We start from the raw sequence: 17,508 nt of genomic DNA on the forward strand, positions 1-17,508 counted from the left end.
TGAATTTCATGATTGCTTTATCTATTTCTACAAGAAATGCCTTTGGGATTTTGATTGGCATTGCATTAAACCTATAGAGAACTTTGGTAATATCGCCATTTTGATGATATTAGTTCTGCCTATCCATGAACAGGGTATATTTTTCCATCTTCTAAGATCTTCTTCTATTTCTCTCTTTAGGGTTCTGTAGTTTTCATTGTATAAATCTTTCACCTCTTTTGTTAGGTTGATTCCCAAGTATTTTATTTTTTTGAGGATATTGTGAATGGAGTGTTTTTCCTCATTTCCGTTTCAGAAGTTTTGTCGCTGATATACAGAAATGCCTTTGATTTATTCGTATTGATTTTATATCCTGCCACTTTGCTAAATTCATTTATTAGTTCTCGTAGTTTTTTTGTCGACCCTTTTGGGTCTTCTACGTATAGAATCATGTCGTCCGCAAATAGTGATAATTTAAGTTCTTCTTTTCCTATTTTTATGCCTTTAATTTCTTTCGTCTGTCTAATTGCTCTGGCCAGTGTTTCGAGAACTATATTGAATAGAAGTGGTGATAGAGGGCATCCCTGTCTTGTTCCAGATTTTAGAGGGAATGCCTTCAATTGTTCTCCATTCAGAATGATGCTAGCCTGAGGCTTAGCATAGATAGCTTTTATAATGTCAAGGTAAGTTCCTGTTATCCCTAGTTTTTCTAATGTTTCGAACATAAAGGGGTGCTGTACTTTGTCGAATGCTTTTTCTGCGTCTATCGAGATGATCATATGGTTCTTATCTTTAAGTCTATTGATGTGGTGAATAACATTTATTGATTTCCGTATATTGAACCATTCTTGCATCCCAGGGATGAATCCTACTTGATCATGGTGCACAATTTTTTTGATGTGTTTTTGTATCCGATTCGCCAGAATTTTATTGAGGATTTTTGCATCTAGGTTCATTAGAGATATTGGTCCGTAGTTTTCTTTCTTTGAGGTGTCTTTGTCTGGTTTTGGAATCAGGGTGATGTTGGCCTCATAGAATGAATTTGGAAGAGCTCCCTCTTTTCCTATTTCTTGAAATAACTAGAAAAGTATTGGTATTAATTTTTCTTTAAAGTTTTTGTAAAACTCCGCTGTATACCCATCCGGTCCTGGGCTTTTCTTGGTTGGTAGTCTTTTGATTGCTTCTTCTATTTCATCCATGATATTGGTCTGTTCAAATTGTGTGTATCCTCCTGACTCAGTCTGGGCACATCATATGACTTAAGAAATTTATCGATGTCTTCACTATCTTCTATTTTATTGGAATATAGGTTTTTAAAATAATTTCTAATTGTCTTCTGTATTTCTGTAGCATCTGTTGTGATATTGCCTTTTTCATTCCGTATGTTAGTAATTTGAGTTCTCTCTCTTCTTCTCTTCGTTAGCATGGCTAAGGGTTTGTTGATCTTATTTATTTTTTCAAAGAACCAACTTTTAGTTTTGTTAATTTTTTCAATAGTTTGTTTTGTTTCAATTTCATTGATTTCCGCTCTGATTTTAATTATTTCTTGCCTTCTGATACATTTGCTGTTGTTTTGCTCTTCCTTTTCTAGGGCTTTGAGATGAAGTGTGAGCTCATTTATTTTTTGTTTTTTACTTTTTTTGAGGAATGACCTCCAGGCGATGAATTTCCCTCTTAAAACTACTTTCATTGTGTCCCATAGATTCCGATATGTTGTGTCTATATTTTCATTTATCTCTAAGAATTTTTTTGATTTCCTCCTTTATGTCTTCTGTAACCCATTGATAATTCAGTAACATATTGTTCATTTTCCATGTGATGTAGGATTTTTCCTTTCTTCTTCTATCATTGATTTCCAGTTTCATTCCATTATGATCAGATAAAATGCATGGTGTTATCTCCACCCCTTTATATTTACTGAGTGTTGCCCTATGGCATAATATATGGTCTATTTTTGAGAAGGATCCATGTGCCTCTGAGAATAAAGTATATCCACTTGATGATGGTTGATATATTCTATATATGTCAGTTAAGTCTAGGTTATTGATTGTGATATTGAGTTCTATAGTTTCTTTATTCAACTTTTGTTAGGAGGATCTGTCCAATGGTGAGAGAGGTGTGTTGAAGTCACCCATAATTATTGTGTTGTGGTCTATTTGATTCTTGAACTTGAGGAGAATTTGTTTTATGAACATCACAGCACCATTATTTGGTGCATAAATATTGATAATTGTTATGTCTTGTTGGTGAGTGGTTCCTTTTAACAGTATATAGTGTCCTTCCTTATCCCTTTTGATTAACTTAGTCTTGAAGTCGATTTTATTCGATATGAGAATGACCACCCCTGCTTGCTTATGAGGACCGTGTGGTGTGCATGGTATATTTTTTCCCAACCTTTCACCTTCAGCCTGTGTATGTCTTTTCCAATCAGATGTGTCTCCTGGAAGCAGCATATTGTTGGATTTGTTTTTTTAATCCATGTTACCAGCCTATGTTGCTTTATTAGAGAGTTTAAGTCATTAACGTTTAGAGTTACTATTGATATATGGTTTGTACTTCCAGCCATGTTTGATTATTTATCTTTTTTTTTTAAATTTAGTTTATTTCTCCATGATTTCCCCTGCCCTCTGTCTTTACTGAGGCACTTCCCACTGATGGTTTTGGTTATTGTTTTTCATTTCTTCCTCGTGTAGTGTTTTGCTGAAGATGCTTTGCAATGCTGGTTTTCTGGCTGCAAATCCTTTTAACTTTTGTTTATCATGAAAGATTTTTATTTCGTTGTCATACCTGAAGCTTAATTTTTCTGGATACAGAATTCTTGGTTGGCATCCATTGTCTTTCAGTGTTTGAAAAACGTTGTTCCTGGATCTTCTCGCTTTCAGCGTCTGTGATAAAAAATCCTATGTTAACATTATTGGTTTACCCCTGAATGTAATCTGCCTCCTTTCTCTTGTAGCTTTTAATATTTTCTCTTTGTTCTGTATATTGGATATCTTCATAACAATGTGTCTTGACGTTGGTCTACTGTGATTTTGTATGCTCGGTGTCCTGTATGCATCTACAATTTGTATATCCGTTTCCTTTTTTATTTCTGGAAAGTTTTCTGTTATTATTTCATTCAGAAGGTTACTCATTCCATTGGTTTGAACCTCTATACCTTCCTCTATCCCGATGACTCTTAAGTTTGGTTTTTTTATGTTATCCCATATCTCTTGGATGTTTTTCTCGTGATTTTTTACCAGACTTTCTGAGTTGGCTAGACTCTTTTCAAGATGATATATTTTGTCTTCATTATCTGACGTTCTGGCTTCTACTTGCTCCACTCTGTTAGTGATACTCTCATTTGAGTTTTTAATTTGGTTTATAGTTTCCTTCATTTCTAGAATTATTTTTTGATTTTTTTTTTATAATCTCTATCTCCTGATAAAGATGCTTAACTTCTTCTTTATCTGTTTATGTAATTCATTTTCAATGTGTTCTTTCACTGTTTGAATTTGCTGTCTCATATCCTCTTTAAGGTTCCATTCCATCTGTCTAAGGTATTCCTTGAGTTCATTATTTGACCATTTTCCTGATGACTCTAGGTCCTCCTGAATATTTAGGCTGTCCTGCATTGTTTGTACTCCTTTTCTTCCTTGCTTTTTCATGCTGCTCATGTTATATCTTGTTTTGTTTGACTGCTGAGTTACTATTTACTCCTATAAATTTATTTGATGCTTGGGAGGAAAGGTATTAAAAGGGAAGGGAAGAAGTCACTAAAGAGAATGAGAGTAAGCAGGTAGAATTCAAGGAAGGGGGAATAATAAAATTGAAAAGAAATGAAAAGACAAAAAAAAATAGAAAATAAAAAAAGAAAAAAAATAATTAAAAAAATTAAAATTAAAATTTAAAAAAATTTAAAAAAATTTTTAAAAATTTAAAAAACAACAACAACAACAAAAAATGAAAATGAAACAAGAACCCAAATTTAAAAAAATTTAATAAATGCAGTCTTAGAGTTTGATTAACTTCTCTTCCAGTAGGTGGAGCTGTGCCCACCAGGCCAAGCTTCTCCTCTCAGTAGGCGGGAACCAATCCCTGTGCAGCAGCTCTTCCTCCCAGACTGGGCGGGTCTCCAATCCTGAGTGCCTAGGGCCTTCTCTTGTGTCTAGTCACTTCCCCACTTTTCCTCAAGCCAGGCCCGGCTCACCGGTGAAGCTCACCACAATACTGGCTGCACGCCAGGTCTGCTGCTCCCAGGAGCCCTGTTTTCATGAACGCCTGGGCACACTCTCCCTGTTTGCCATTCCCTCAGACCCTAAGTTTGTAGAGCTTGGGGCTGAGAACCCTCAGCGAATTTTGCTAGCCCTCCGGTAGCTATGCCCCCGGTAGCTGGTGCAAGCGACCTCAGTTGTCAGCACTGGTGGGAGCGGTAGGCGGGAGTTCTGCACCGTGGTCCCGCGCCACTCCTGATTCCCTCAGTCTGACTATCGTGCTCACGGGAGAGCTGGGAGGGGCTCTCAAAGTTTCCGTGCTGTGTGGAGAGGGAGGGCTAGGGGATTACACACCTGTCGCCGCTGGTTTCAATGAAGTTATCTCCTCCACCACATTCTGGTGACGTCAGTTCTCTGCCATGGTGGTATCCCATGCAAATGGCGACAGTTCGTTCCCTTTGCCGGGTGACTAATGCAACGGGTGGGTCCTGACTGTCTCTCCCCAACCCCGTTTCAATCCTGTGGCCACTGCCTATGAAGGTTCAGTTGGCATTAACCTCTGTAGGATCAGAAGGGCCGACCAGTTGTTTCAGCGGGATTGTTTAGTGCTGAGTCACAGCAGTTTGTCTGCGAGAGGCAGGTGAACGGGAGCTTGAATTCAGCTGATCCGGGCTTGGTGTGTGTTCTGAGAGGCCCAGACTGTTCGCCCCAGATCCACGTCAGCTCAGCATTGCCTAGTGATCCTGAGCAAACAGCATTTAGACGGTTTACGACTCCCTATGCCTGGGCAGCTCAAGAGGTTAGAGGCTTGATCTCTCCACGCCTGCTGCCATGTTGGATCTCCCTTTTTTCCCATTTTTTAAATTAAATTATTTATTCTAATTTGTTACACATGATGGCAGAATGCAATTCATTTCATATTGCACATATAAAGCACAATTTTTCAAGTCACTGGTTTTCACACCATTCGTGTCTTCATATATGTACTTAGGGCCATGATGTCTAACACATTTCACCATCATTCCTATCCCATTGCCCCCTCCTTTTAAACTGAATTTGACTCATATTTTCTTTGCATGTTTTGTGATCTCTGATTATAAGCTTAGCATTGTGTCTTGGACACTCAGGACTGGGGAATCCTGCTATTTATTTGATTTCATTTGCTACAGAGAGTAGGAGCTCCTATATCTCATGGCTGAGGTGAGGAAGTAAGTAGCACAGTTTTCACCAAGTTGATCTGCAGCTGGCTGGTCACTTGGCTGAGCTGCTCTGATTAGCCCCACCCTTGACGAGTCATCATCACTCCCCAAGATGATCCCAGTGTAGTGGAGTCACTGGTGCACCTGCCACCACTGACGCTCCTGTCCTTGTTCACTGACTTTGGAAACCACCAACTAATGTTCAGCTTTAACGAAAAGAACTTTGGCTCATTTATACCCACTTTTACTAGCTTTATATTACTTCCTAAATCCAGATAGCTAAATCAACATTTTAATTTCCCTTCCTCTAACTTTCATTACTTTGAATAAAATATTTATGGCTCCATTTCTTGCTCTATCAACTTTAACCCTACCTCTTTTGCTTCTCTTTTTGTAAGATAACAATATTATATGTCTTGCCCACACTTCCCTCCCTCCCTTCATCTTTCACAATCTGACAACTATCCCTTGATTTTAATATCAGTATTGTAAACACTATTATTTAACCATAATTATATTTTCATTGTTTTGTAGAGAGCTTAATACTAGAAAAAAATACTAAAGTTTGAAAAAACCAAATAAGTTGTATTTTTATTATTATAATTACTTAAATTTTATTTATCAGACATAGATATTACACAATGATTACTTTTTCTTTCTCTTTTGGTATAAACCATATGCTTTTTGAAAGAGAATATTCTTAGTATTCTTTATTGTGTTCTGAAAATTTCTCATAACCCATACCATTTTTCAGTTTGCTTTATATTTGGACCAATTCTCACTGCTACAGTGTGTGTTTCTTTAAAATTTCCTATTGTTAATGTTGAAAGAAGTCTAAAGAGCTTTTAAAACAATATTTGTAGAATTTCTGGTCTCTTACATTCTACCTTCCAGTTGAAATTAATTTCATTTGTTTTCACAAGTGTATTCATTGCAAGTCCTCCACCTTTCTAATGAAGAAAAGCCTTTTCTCTGCTTGCTTTCTAGTGGCTGTATTGCTCTCTGGCAATACATGACCTCAAGTTAGTGCTACCTGGTATCCCACGTACTTGTTTCACTTGATTTCTTTTTTTTTTTCATTACTGTACACCCTTATGTAACTTTCATAAGAATTGCTACATGCCAGTTTTTATGTGGCTTGAGAAAGCTTTTATTTTTCCCTTATGCTTGATCATATGATTGACTTCACATTGCGTTGCATTTTCATTTTCAGATGATTCTTTTTTATAACATGTGATTCTAGCAATGTCCATTGGTATTTCTGTAAAAAAGCAAAACAAAACAAAACAAACCCACAAAAAACATGAATCTTAGTTTTATTCCTTTGTGCAAAACCTTTAAAAAAGTCATTGAAGGTTTCAGTCTTTCTCTTTATGCTTGGTGTTCTACTAAGTGCTGTCTTTATTGGAAACTTTTGATATTTTGATATTGACTTTAAACTACATAAGTAATAAAACATTTTCCTCAAAAGAAAACATAATGTCATAGATCTTCCTCTCCCACTCCTAATTCTTTTCATGGCCACCTGCTCCTTCTGACCCCAATTTTATGAAAATGTTAACTTATATACACTTATATATTCACAGAATATGCCTGGTGTTATCTCTGGGTGTGTACTTATTTATGTGATTATGATACTGTAGGTGTTTTTCTGAAAGTTGACTCTGCTTCTCAACATTATGGCTGGGATTTATATTATTAAATCTTATCTAATTCATTTTTTACTTTTGCTTGTAATTTGAATGCTTATTGACTCTTTGTATGTCATTTTCAATGAATTACCAATTTTTCCTTTATCCTATAAGTTTACTATTTTAAAAATAACCATCCATAAATAACTTCTATGAATTAAAAATAGATAGTTATTTATTCTTTTTCTGTTCTCAAGTTGCAAATATTTCTTCCATTAAATTACTTGTTTTTAATTTTGTTTGTACAAAGTCTCTTATTTCTTGTTAAGGATTTAATTTTGATGTCACCAAAATTTGTAGGTTTCTTTTTTTTATTCAGTACTGAGGATTGAACCCAGGAGTACTCTGTCACTGAACTACATCCCCAGCTCTTTGAAATTTTTATTTTTGTACAGAGTTTTGCTAAGTTCCCGAGGCTACCTCAAGTTGCTAGATTACAGATGTGAGCCACAGCACCTGGCTGTTAACCTCTGTGATAGTTTTTTTTTTTTAATAAGATTTACCAAAGGTCTAAAATATATGGAAGCATAATAATATTCTATATTTACTTTAGATTTTTTTGCAGTTTTCTCAATATTTATGTTTATAATTATTTGAAATTGGTTTTTGTGTATTCTGTAAAGTGGAATTCTAGCCTTACCCACATATAGATAGATAATTGTAATTATATCAAATATTTGTCTTTCCTGCGCTGGTTTGAATACTGAATCTATTAGATCAAAAGTTTGGGAATGTATTTTAATATTTTCATGAGTTGGCATTTGGACTCCACACTAGGTTATTTTTAATTTGTAACCAAAAAAACAATATAATAATCTAGCAATGTACAAATCACCATAGTTATAATCTCTGTCTTGATATTTGGCAAGAAAATATTTATCTTTTTGATCCCCTCCTTTTAAATTTATATACTACATTTACAAGTGTAACATTTTATATGAATTTTAAACACACATTTGACTACCTAAAAAAATCCTGTATTGATTGCAATTTACATGAATTTATAGCTTAATTTGTAAAATGTTGACAGCTCTCCAGTATTGTCTTCTACCTACAAATATGAATTTTCCCAGTATTTAACTTTTAAAAATATCACACAGCAAAGTTTATTCTTTCTTTTAAAAAGGGATTTAAATTCTTTAAATTCTTTGGTTTTAAAACTCTTCAATATTTTATAATTCGTTGCCACTTTGAGGGTTCCTTTTTGTACTATATTTCCTAAATCTTGTGACTGAAGTATAGGTCTTTGTCAATGTTGATTTTAATCTTGCCTTCTTGTTTCACTACCTAATTTTTAATATAGATTTTTTAAACAAATGGAAAATCATATTGTCACTCAGCAGTACAAGTTTTGTGTCTTTTAACTTCATTTTTAACCTTTTCTTTTCCTATTGAATTGGCTAGAAACTTTAGTACAATTTTAAATAGCAGAGAACATGTTTTGTGCCTGATTCTGAAGCAAATATCTGAAAACTTAACCTGATACATGTACCTATATAATGCTATGAATTTCTGATGGATATTCTTTATCCTTTATTAGGTTAAGAAAATTCCTACACACACTCACAAACCCACATGGATACTCACCTGATGTAGATAAATGCTAGGTATCAGTGTGTTCTAATAAGTATTATGATGGTTTTGAATATTTTTCCTTATGTGCAATTTTAAAATGGTTTGAAGAACATTTATTACTTTTGTAAAATAGGATAAAATCCTCTTTTTAGGGGATAAGGGAATATATAAAATGTATATTATGTATCCAAGGTACCAGCAAAGGCCCTGATTCTCAATAGTATAGTCCATCTTTGTTACATGGTAAGGTTCTCAAAGTTTGTTTTTCAAGATATATATTACTCCAATGCAGGATTTTTTTAACCTAATAAGTTTTGAAATAGTGCTGTAAATCAAAGTTAAACATGATTTTTAAAATCCATGATTTCTTGGAATCTTTAATATGAAATGTGAAGTATGGAATTTCAATAGGAGAATAGGAATCTGACATGTTTTTCAGTAACATCTCTTAACCAGTGTGTCAGTCTTCTCCATTGTTTAGTGGACTTTTTATATTGCTTCTGTTTGCAAAATTCAATGCTATATGTGCCTAACTGAGCACAACTTACTTCAGAAGCACTATATAACAAAGACTTGTATCACTAGGTTTCTTTAGACAGCTACATACTGTCTTATAAAGCAGGTGGAATAAACCAAAATTGGACCATTCTGTTCTGCTGTATAGAATATCAGATTAGGTAAGGATGGTAAAAACTAGTGCTTGTGATGTTAAAAAATGAGAATGGCTCTCCAGGAGTTTCCACTCCTTGTACCGAGTGCTTTCCTTTTGACTCAAGGCAATAAGACCAATAATAGCAGTATTTTGGGGGGGAGAGGCGGGGGCAGGTGAGGAAACAGACACAAATAGATTGAGTGTAAGATCATGCGAAATGAAATGTCAATTAGGAACAGAACAGATGCATTTGACTATTTACTCTTCTAATACTTTATTTAATTGACCCGACTTGCTCTTTTGCCAAGTAGGTATGTAACATATTAACAGGAGCTGAGAAGGGAAATTTGAGTAGGAGCTGAGTATTCAGAATATCCAAATAATTGAATTGAATCCCAAATGAATTAATACATGTAGGAGTCCAAATAATACCCCAAATATCAAGACTGAAGAAAGCTAGTTTAAAAAAATTATTTTTATTAGTTCTACTTAGTTGTTCATTACAGCAGACTGCATTTTAATTCATCATATCCAAATAGAGCACATTATTTCATTTCTCTGGTTGTACACAATGTAGAAATGCACCATTAGTGCAATTATACATGTACCCAGGATAATGATTTCTCATTCCACATTTTTTCTTACCCCCATAACCTCTTCCCATTCTCCCCTTTGCCCAGTGCAAAATTCCTCTATTCTTCCCATGCCCACACCCCTCAAGATAGATCAGCATCCACTAATCAGAGAAAACATTAGGCTTTTAGTTTTGGGGGGAATTGGCTTACTTCTCATAGCATAATATTCTCCAGCTCCATAAAATCCCATAATTTTATTCACTTTTAATGCTGGGTAATATTCCATTGTGTATATATAACCTCAGTTTCTTTATCCATTTATCTTTTGATGGTCATCTAGGTGAGTTCCACAGTTTAGCTATTGTGAATTCAGATGCTATAAACATTGGTGTGACTATGTCACTAGAGTATACTGATTTTAAGTCCTTCAGGTATAGACTGAGGAGGAGTGGGATAGCTGGGTCAAATGGTAGTTCCATTCCAAGTTTTATGAGAAATCTCCACACTGCTTTCCAAAATTGTTTGCACCAATTTGCAGTCCTACCAGTAATGTATGAGTGTACCTTTTGCCCCTCATTCTCTCCAACACTTATTATTACTTGTATTCTTGATAACTGCCATTCTGACTTGGGTGAGATGAAATCTTAGAGTAGTTTTGATTTGCATTTCTCTAATTACTAAAAATGCTGAATACTTTTTCATATACTTGTAAATTGCTTGTATGTATTCTTCTGAGAAGTCTCTGTTCGGTTCCTTAGCCCACTTATTGATTGGGTTATTTGGTTTTTTGGTATTAAGTTTTTTGAGTTCTTTATATATCCTGGAGATTAGCGCTCTTATGTTCATGTGGTAAAATTTTGCTCCTATAACATAGGCTTTCTCTCCTCAATTTCCTTCTTCTGTGTTCTTTAGTTTTCATTGTAGAGTTATTTTGCCTCTTTTGTTAGATTGATTCCCAAGTATTTTATACTTTTTGAGGCTATTTTGAAGGGGATAGTTTTCCTAATTTGTCTTTCAGTGGATTCATCACTTATGTATAGAAATGCATTTGGGTTATGGGTATTGATTTTATATCCTGCTACTTTTCTGAATTCATTTATTAGTTCTGGAAGCTTTCTGGTGGAATTTTTTAGATCTTGTGAATATAGAATCATGTCGTTGGCAGATAGTGATAGTTTGAGTTTTCTTCTTTTCCTATGCATATCCTTTTAATTTCTTTCAAACTTTCTGGCTAGAGTTTCAAGGACTATATTGAATAGAAGTGGTGAAAGAGGGCATCCCTGTTTTGTTCCAGATTTTAGAGGAAATGCTTCCAGTTTTTCTCTGTTTAGAATGATGTTTGCCTGGGGCTTAGCAGAGATAACTTTTGCAATGTTGAGGTATAATCCTATTATTCCTAGTTTTTCTAGTGTTTTGAACATGAAGAAATACTATATTTTATTGAATGCTTTTTCAGCATCTATAGAGATAATCATGTGATTCTTGTCTTTAAGTCTATTGATGTGATGTACATTCACTGATTTCTGTGTGTTGAACCAACTTGCATCCCTGGGATAAACCCCACTTGGTCATGATGCACTATCATTATAATATGTTTTTGTATGTGACTGGCCAGAATTTTATTGAGAATTTTTGCATCTATGTTTGTCAGTGATATTGGTCTGAAGTTTTCTTTTCCTTGATATATCTTTGTCTAGTTTTGGTACCATGAATGAGTTTGGAGGGGTCCCCTCCTTTTCTATTTCATGGATAATTTGAGGAGTATTGGTATTAGTTCTTTTCTGAAGGTATTGTAGAACTTAGCTGAGAACCTGTTTGGTCCTGGGCTTTTCTTGGTTGGTAGGCTTTTTATGGCATCATCTATTTCCTTGCTTGAAATTGATCTGCTAAAATTGTATATGTCCTCCGGATTCATTTTGGGTAGATTATATGTTTCTAGAGTTTTGTCAATATCTCTGAGATTTTATATTTTATTGGAGTATAAATTTTCAAAATATTTTCTAATTATCTTCTGTATTTCAATAGTGTCTGTCATGATATTTCCTTTTACATCACAAATTTTAGCACTTTGAGTTTTCTCTCCATCTCTTCATTAGTATGGCTAGGGTTTATCAATTTTATTTATTTTTTCAAAGAACCAACTTTTCATTTTGTCATTTTTTGAATTTTTATTTTGTTTTAATTTCATTGATTTCAGCTCTGATTTTAATTATTTCCTGCCTTCTACTACTTTTGGTGTTTATTTGTTCTTCTTTTTCTAGGGCTTTGAAATATAATGTTAGGTCATTTATTTGTTGACTCTTTTAAGGAATGAGCTCTATGCAATGAACTTTCCTCTTAGAACTGCCTTCATAGTATCCCAGAAATTTTGATATGTTGAATCAGTGTTTTCATTTACTTGTAAGATTTTTTTTTATCTCCTTCTTGATTTCTTCTGCTATCCATAGTTCATTCATAACATATTATTTATTATGTTGGAGTAGCTTCTATTTTTTATTAGTGATTTCTAGTTTTTTACCTTTATGATCTGATAGAATATAGGGTAGTTTGTCTATTTTTTGTATTTGCTGAGAGTTGTTTGTGGCATAATATATGGTCAATTTCAGAAAATAATACATGTGCTGCTGAGAAAAAGGTGTATTTGCTTGATGATGAATGAAATACTCTATATGTGTCTGTTAAGTCTAAATCATTTATTGTAATATTAAGTTCTATAGATTCTTTTGTTTGAAAGATCTATCCAGTGTTGAGAGAGGTGTATTAAAGTCACCCAGTATTATTTTGTTGTAATCGATTTGCTTCTTGAAATTGAGAAGGGTTCATTTGATATACGTAGATGCTCCATTGTTTGGGGTATAGATATTCATGATTGTTATGTCTTGTTGATGTATGGTTCCCTTAAGCAGTACGAAATGTCCTTCTTTATCTCTTCTAACTTTGGTTTGAAGCCCACTTTATCTGATATTAGGATGGAAACTCTTGCCTGTTTACATGGCCCATGTAAGTGATATGTTTTTTTTTTTTCATCCTTTCACCTTTACTCTGTAGAGGTCTTTTCCTATGAGAAGGCAGCATATTGTCAGATCTTTCTTTCTTTTTTTTTTTTTAAATCCAGTCTGCCAGCCTATGTCTTTTAATTGGTTAGTTTAAGCCTGTATATTCAAGGTTATTATTGAAACATGGTTTGCATTCCTGGTCATTTTGATCTATTTTTGGTTTTTAACTTGATTGGTTTCCCCTTTGATTGGGTTTTCCTTTAGAATAGTTCTTCCTTTTTCTGATTTCCATGAGGAGGAAATGAAAAGCAACAATAAAATATTTTGCCAAGAATATCTGTAGTGCAGGCTTTCTCATGAATTCTTTTAATCTTTGTTTATCATGGAAGGTTTTTTATTACATCATCAAATCTGAAGCTTAATTTTGCTGGTTATAAGATTCTTCATTGGCATTTACTTTATTTCACAGCTTTGTATATATTGTTCTAGAATCTCCTGGTTTTGAGGGTCTGGGTCAAGAATGTGACTCAAACGGTAGTGTGCTTGCCTGGCATGCGTGTGGCCCGGGTTCGATCCTCAGCACCACATACAAAGATGTTGTGTCCACCGAGAACTAAAAATAAATATTAAAATTCTCTCTCTCTCTCTCTCTCCCCCACCTCTAAAAAAAAAAAAAAGAAATCTTCTGAGATATAAATTGGTTTACCCTATATGGAATCTGAAACTTTTCTTTGCTGCATTTAAAATTCTATCCTTATTCTGTATGCTAGGCATTTTCATCATAATGTGCCTTGGTGTGGATCTGCTATAATTTTGTACATTTGGTGTCCTGTAAGCCTTTTGTATTTGATTTTCCAATTCATTCTTTATGTTTGGGAGATTTTCTGATATTATTTCTTTGAAGAGATTGTGCATTTCTTTGGTTTGTATCTCTGTGCCTTCCTCTATCCCAATAATTCTTAGATTTGGTCTTTTCGTGTTGTCCCATAATTTTTGGAGCTTCTGTTCATGTTTTCTCACCATTTTCTCTGTGTGGTCAACTTTACTTTCAAGATTATATATTTTGCCTTCATTGCCTGAGGTTCTATCTTCCAAGTGATCTAGTCTGTTGTTGATTCTTTCTATTGAATTTTTTATTTGGTTTATTGTTTCCTTCATTTCAAGAACTTCTTTTTTTCCCCCAGAATCTCTAACTCTTTCTTGAAGTTATCTTTTGCCATCTGCATTTCCTCTCATATCTCTTTGTTGGAGCAGTCAATTGTTGCCTATATTGGCTTTCTTAAGTCATTCTTTGCTTTGAAGGTCACTTTAATTATGTACATTCTGAACTCCTTCTCTGACATTTTATCTAGTGTGCCATTAAAAGAGTCTATCATTGTATCATCTTGGTTTGTTTTGGGCACTTTATTCCCTTGTTTCTTTATGTTGTCTGTGTGTCTTCTTCCCTAGCAATGTAGATTTGAGGTATTACAGTTTCTACCTTAATCATCTTGTAGTGTCTGTACAGGTTACTGATACCTTGCCTACAGGAACCTGGATAATGGTCTTGTAGGTCCTGACTGTTGTCACTAGATGGAAGCCTGCGGGGAAAGCCACCCCATGCTTTTCCTCGTAGATGGGGCTGCAGTTGTCGCTCCCGTACTATGAGTGTGTGGTAGCTCTCATAGAGCTAGTTTAAACATAATTTGAACATATTAAACAGAGTGACTGTTTTATACTAATAGGAAGAATGAAAAAAATTCAATTAATATGCTGAACAGAATTTTATTAATATTAAAATACAATTATTAAATTTATATTTAAACAAATTGGGAAAGTTTAGAATCTAATTGAAATGTGAGAAAATTAGTTAAGTCTAATTTGAAATTCATTATAGATTTTATTGAACATAGTAAATCTGCTGGTTTTTAAAATTTTAATGACAATATTTTCCAGAAAGTGACACTAGTTTTTGCCCACCAGTGGGTGTATGTGCATAAAATGGAATCTAGAGAAGTCTGCATCATTGCAGGATGGCACCTGTTTGTCAATCTTGATTGCAAGAGGAGGAGGTCCAGTTAGTTCTCTTTTGTTTTCTCTTATTATTATGCTTCTCTCTCCATTTTTTAAGACTCACTTCCTCTCATGCCATCCGGGAACTCAATGAGCATTTTTTTTTTTTCTTTTTGGTCTGACAAAGCAAAGCCTCCAAGTTCTATCTTATTCTTTTCTTTCTTTAAGAGATCTGTGATCCAATATTAATCTTTGCTCCAGTCTTTGGAGGCAGCTAGTACTTGAAAGGCAATCTTGTGGAAGTTGCTATGTATCTACAGATTGATGGTAATAATAACCAATTTTTAAATTATAGTAAGTGAATGATATGTGTTACCATATTACTGTGTATCACTGTCATCTTTATCTTGGAGGGAAAGAAAAAATCAGGATAGAGCAAAATAATGTTTTGGTTTCCCTCATGATTTCTGGGTTTCTTGTTCAGGTCAGATGACATTGCTTTCTTTTAGAACAGGATTTCTATGACTTAGTTGATCTAGGATTCTCTAGTTGAGAGGTGGCTAGAATTTGAATCTCCCCATCAAAACATATGTTCACATTCAACCTCCATTGTGATGGATCATGAGGTGGGAATTTTAAGAGGTAATTGGTCATTAGAGTTCTGTCTTTGTAAATGGATTAATCTACAATAACTAATTAGTTATCTTAAGAGTGGGTATGTTATTAAAAACCAGTTTTGGTCAGTCTCTTGTGCAAACCTCATTTATCATGTGATGCCCTGTATTATCTTGGGACTCAGCAGAGTTCCCACCAGAAAGAAGACCCTCAATAGAAATGCCACCTTGACCCTGGACCACCCAGCTTCCAGAATTGTGAGCTGAACAATCTTAATCCCTTGTAATTTAATCTGCCTGTGTTATATAGTTATTAGAGCAAAAGAAAATGAACTAAGGTTTGGGCTGGGGATGTGTCTCAAGCGGTAGCGTGCTCACCTGGTATGCATGCGGCCTGGGTTCGATCCTCAGCACCATATACAAACAAAGATGTTGTGTCCGCCAAAAACTAAAATAAAATATTAAAATTCTCTCTCTCTCTCTCTTTTAAAAAAAAGAAAGAAAAAAAGAAAATTAACTAAGGTTCATCAGTTTCTATCTGACTCTTCATTCTAGAATGCTAGCCGGGAACTATTGAATGCTCCCTGGAAACTCTAGGCTTTGGCCTAAAACTCAGTGGAGGGAGGGAGGAGGAAGGAAAGGTGAGAGAGGAAGAGGGAGGGGAAGAGGAGGGGAAGAGGTGAAGAGAGAAAGGACAGAGGTTTAGAACAATGACCTACTTCTTTAAATCCTCGGGCAAGTGGTTGGATGGTTATCTATTATTTAACCAATGGGTAAGATAAGGGCATTTTGTGGCTCTTAACTCCTGAAAGTGAAGGATATTGAATGCTCCTGCTTTAGAATCAACTCTAGTTTCTAAAGAAGGAATTGAACAGAGAAGTTTCTGTCTCTTCCCACTTTCTTTTCTCTCATTCCTCAGTGGGTCCAAGAATGATGTACTTGGTTTAAATTAAAGCAACATTATTTGTATTCATTTATACTAACTGCCTGGCTTTCATGCCTAGTGAACTTATGACATTACAACAATTATTCATATCATTAACTAGGAGTTGGATTAACTTTGTCCTTATTTAAATGATGTTAATGGTGTTTCTTACCAAATGTGATCATTTAACTTTTAAGTTTTAAAATTTTGAGGAAATTTGACAAGTTGGTACTAATTTAAATTGCTGCAATGAAATGCAGAATCGATTATGACTAAATTTTTGAATCTATTCATTTATTCAGTCTTTATTCAGTGCCTGGCACTGTATTGGGAGATATCAATATAGAGGTAAAAGCCATAGATCTATCTGTTAGGAATTATCAATCTAGAATGGAAGACAAATAAACCAACAACTTTGACAAATGTGATAATTCCTAGATAAGGATATGTGAGAGGACAGTCTCCCCCACTAATAGGTGGGATGAAGGAAGCATCCTGAAATGTATGACACTATAGCTAAATCAATGTGCTGTGTATGAGTTAACCAGATAGAGAAAAGGGGGAAAGAGATCCAGGAAAGGGAAGAGTATTAATGGTTGCAAAGAAACAGTAAAGGACTGGCCCCAGTTTGAGAACTCCACAGAGTTAGTTCAGTGTGATGATGCACCAGTATTTGGTGGTGTGAGAAGAAATGATATTGATGAGATATGCAGAAGGCAGATCATAGAAGGCTTTGGAGGTCTCATCCTTAGAGGGAGAAAACAACCAATACAACAGGTATTTCAATTTCTTGGCCAGGTGCTAGCATGTTATGTAAGCTTTTCTATTGCAGTAAGTATTTACTGTGTTTCCACTGTATGCTTAGAAGTGTGCTCTTTCCTGCAATAAACATATTTTCCATAAGGGGGTCTCAAATAAAGTTATTATTTGAGGTTGGTTTTTTGATGCATAATGCAAAATTTAGGACAGTATAAGTAATAAACTATAAACATAATTTAACTTATTCTATATTTTAAAGCAAAATTCATCAACCATCTATGTATCTATTGAATCTACCAATTGAAACACACTTAGGGTCCTTATTTAAATTGGTCAACATTTTTCCAATATGAAGCAC

This window comes from Callospermophilus lateralis, chromosome 2 (genome assembly GCF_048772815.1).
Source record: "Callospermophilus lateralis isolate mCalLat2 chromosome 2, mCalLat2.hap1, whole genome shotgun sequence".
Taxonomy (NCBI): Eukaryota; Metazoa; Chordata; class Mammalia; order Rodentia; family Sciuridae; genus Callospermophilus; species Callospermophilus lateralis.